The sequence below is a fragment of the Aythya ferina genome (genome assembly GCF_964211825.1).
Source record: "Aythya ferina genome assembly, contig: HAP1_SCAFFOLD_29, whole genome shotgun sequence".
NCBI classification, from domain to species: domain Eukaryota; kingdom Metazoa; phylum Chordata; class Aves; order Anseriformes; family Anatidae; genus Aythya; species Aythya ferina.
This window is the reverse complement of record NW_028181463.1, coordinates 2840275-2844164: the sequence shown is the minus strand read 5'-3', so window position 1 is coordinate 2844164 and position 3890 is coordinate 2840275. Positions and strand designations below refer to the sequence as shown.

General features: G+C 48.3%; 1 pseudogene across 1 annotated transcript; it reads right to left on the bottom strand.

The window, feature by feature from the left end:
- Positions 1-1923: 1923 nt before the first annotated feature.
- LOC311428159 (olfactory receptor 14J1-like) lies at positions 1924-2859 on the bottom strand (annotated as a pseudogene). Its single transcript has one exon. The product of its transcript is annotated as an olfactory receptor 14J1-like (transcript).
- Between the last annotated feature and the right edge of the window lie 1031 nt (positions 2860-3890).

The following is a 3890-nucleotide window of genomic DNA, read 5'->3' as shown; positions in this document are numbered from 1 at the left end:
TGGTGCCAGAGGTCAACCAAAGAGTGTCTGTGATCAGACCATGGCTTTGTGTTTCAAGGAACAGCTGGTGAGGGTTGATGAGACATTGGTGAAATGACTGAAATGCCAGGATGAGAGCAAGGGGGTGAACAGAGATGGGTGTCTGCAGATTTCAAGGAAAGAAAGAGAAATGTTGGATAGCATAGCAAAGCCTGCAGAGGAGAAGGCAGAGGGTGCTGGCAAGAATGCAGGGCCCCAAAAACCCTGACATTGTTGTCCCCTTGGCTAGAGCTTATGAGGAGAGATGTTCATTACGGTGGGGCCTCATCGATTCCTTGCAACCCTGTGCAGAGGCTGGCAGGTGTCATACCAGTGTTCTTCTCATGACATCACACTGCCCACCACATCCCACAGATCCCCAGGAAGAGCCCTGAGCCAGATGTAGGGGTGCAGGATCTCCCCTCCCACTTCCAGGGGTCAGGCCTTGGCCCCTGTGCTTCAAGAAAAGCAACCAAGAGTTTTCTCAGCACAGTGCTTTGCCTGTCTGTAATGATGACCTCCAGTTATCTACCCTAACATGTCCCTGGGGAGGCTTTGCAATTTTCAAAAAAACAAAGCTCAAGTTCTTTATTTTGTTGCCTCCAGTAATGTTTATATTCCCAAAAGGATGGCTAAGTACACGATGTATTTTAAAATGACTAAAAGGAAATTAAAAAAAATAGTGTTTATATAAATCCGTATCATATTCATTCAATGATAAATTATGAGGGTCTTGCTAAGGAAACCATTAGACAGACTGCTGAGAGATGGGTGAGCTTGAACTCACTGAAACTCAAAGCAGCAACTGGGTTGGTGAGAGAGGTCTGAATGATTAAAGAGTAAGGGGAAGGCAAACCAGGAGAACAATAGGAAGTGCATGGGTCCAGACTGGCAGCTGGTAAAAGGAGACATTCAGCATGTTCTGTGTAATCAAGATGGGTTTTGTGCCTGGAAGATGAAGGAGGGAGCACACCATGATAGAAAAGTGAGGACAATGCAAGTACAGGTGAACACCAGTATTTCTTCTCCTGCGATGAATATGCATCCTGAAAAATCACACTTCTTCATGATAGAAATTACACTTCATGTGAGACATTTTACGGAAGGGATAGAATCTTTTGAGCTGATGAGTTGTTGTTTTATTAATTAAGTACTGAATAAATTAATGGGTAATTACTGTGTGTCCTGGCACTGCAGAGCTCCCACCAGCCTATGCATCCTTTGGCTTAACTTTACCGTGACGATCCACTCACTGCCCACCCAACACAAGGCACACAGTGTCCCAGGAGAACCCTTAGGATATTCTGGTGGCTCGCAATACCTCCTTGATGCCACCAGTCCTGTCACTTGTCAATCCCAAGAAGCTGCTTCTTGACAGGTCAGGGTCTCCAGGGGCAATGGGCATCCACCAGTGACGACTCAGTCCTGACTCCCTCACCCAGCACCCCATGTCCTCATGCCCCTGTGTCCAGGTGGTACCCAAGTACAAGACCGAGGCCTTGAGCCTGGTATTCCCTGATTGTCTTCTTCACTCCAGATTGGGAAGAAGACCCCTGAGCACTGAGCAACTTCATTTTATAAACAAGATGCCACAACAGAGGCCAGGTGTCATTTAGGGATAAACACATTCAGAGAAAGCCTCTGGGTCACAGATGACGTGGTGAAAACTAACACAAAACGTAACATTCAGAATGCTAAGAATTGCATTATAAAAAAAAAAATATTTAAAATATTAACAGAGAAAAATAATTTAAAAAAATATTATATCATCTTCCCAAATATCCTTTTATTTCTGTTAGGATTATTATCAATGATAGTGTTATGATAGCACTAGTAAAGATAAAAATGAAATAACATAATATGAATCAAAATTCCACATTATTAGAAATACATCTTCTGAACACATTACTGATGCTTAAGAAGCATGTATTGAAACAGTTTCCTCACTGCATCCTTCACCTCTTGGTTTCTCATGCTGTAGATGAGGGGGTTCAGTGCTGGAGGCACCACTGAGTACAGAAGTGCGACCACCAGATCCAAGGATGGTGAGGAAATGGAGAGTGGCTTCAGGTAGGCAAATATGGCAGTGCTAACAAAGAGGGAGACGACGGTCAGGTGAGGGAGGCACATGGAAAAGGCTTTGTGTCGTCCCTGCTCAGAGGGCATCCTCAGCACTGCCCTGAAGATCTGCACATAGGACAGCACAATGAAAACAAAACATCCAAAAAATAAAGAAACAGTAAACACAAGTGCCCTAACTTCCCTGAGGTAGGCATCTGAGCAGGAGAGCTTGAGGATGTGGGGGATTTCACAGAAGAACTGGTCCACAGCATTGTCATGGCAGAGGGGCAGGGAAAATGTAGTGGCCGTGTGCAGGACAGCATTGAGAAAGCCACTGCCCTAGGCAGCTGCTGCCATCTGGGCACAAGCTCTGCTGCCCAGGAGGCTCCTGTAGTGCAGGGGCTTGCAGATGGCAACGTAGCGGTCGTAGGCCATGACGGTGAGAAGGGAATAATCTGCTCCAGCTAAGAAGACAAAAAAGAAGACCTGAGCAGCACAGCCTTGATAGGAGATGGCCCTGGTGTTCCAGAGGGCATTGGCCATGGCTTTGGGCAGAGTGGTGGAGATGGATCCCACGTCAAGGAGGGCGAGGTTGAGGAGGAAGAAGTACATGGGGGTGTGGAGGCGGTGGTGGCAGGCTATGGCACTGAGGATGAGGCCGTTGCCCAGGAGGGCAGCCAGGTAGATGCCCAGGAAGAGCGCGAAGTGCAGGAGCTGCAGCTCACGCGTGTCTGCGAATGCCAGCAGGAGGAACTCACTCCCAGAGCTGAGGTTGGGCATATGCTTGTTCTGGGCATGGGGTCCTGCCGAAGGAACAGAAAGATGGTGATTATTAACATTAGAATTATCTAAGGAAAAGGATTTCAATTTCTCATTTAAGCCTCCCAACATGCTTGCTCACTTCCATGAAGATATTTGGCAGATCCCTTTCTTGCAGTTGGATTGATGCTGCCTTAGGCTGTGCTTTGGAGCAGAGGACTCTGCTTTAGGCAATGCAGGAGTCAATACTGTCCTACACCAATAGGTAAATAACATAGGAAGACTTGTATCTTTTCTTCTAGCTTAGCCATTACTCCTGTGGAGAATCTCTAAGGCAGAAATCCTGTACATTTCTTTCTTATTGCATGTGAAATACTGTGGATCCTGTGGATCCTCTCCATGGATTCAGTTGATCTGTGCTGCAGGAAAACTGAACTCAGAAGTTCACCTGAGAATAACTTGGACACTGCTGAGAGCAGAGCAATCCAAGCTCAAAGTGTCCACCTCCAGACCCCCCACTCTGTCCCCATAGTCCCATACTCCCCTTTCCCCAAGCACACCAATGGCTCTCCCCATGGGCATGTGAAACCCCATTCCCAGCCAGCCTGGGAACAAGACCAGCAGCAGCACGGCCAGCTGGAGAAGCCAGGAGGAATGCCAGCGTGCTGCTGCCAGGGGAGGCAAGGCCAGGGAGGGACAGACGGACACTCAGCAGACCCTCCTGTGCTGCAGCTCTGCCTGCAGACGAGGCAGCTCCTGCTGGGGACACCAGGGCAGAGGCTGTGCTGGTGGGAGAGGAGAGCAGGGGGTGTCCCAGGGAAGGTGCCTGCCCTGCAGGGGATGGCAGGGAGGTGCCTGAGCCCTCCCTAACACAACATTTCTGGCAGCAGCTCCCTCTTACTGCCTGCCCATGTCCCTGCTACCTGCCCATATCCTTGCCAGGAGCCAGATTAGCGTCAGCTCAGTAAAAACCTGAGGAGTCCACAAACATGACATTGGTCCAATCTTTAACCTGAGGTGGCTGAAGACACTTTATGAAGTTCATTTCTGAC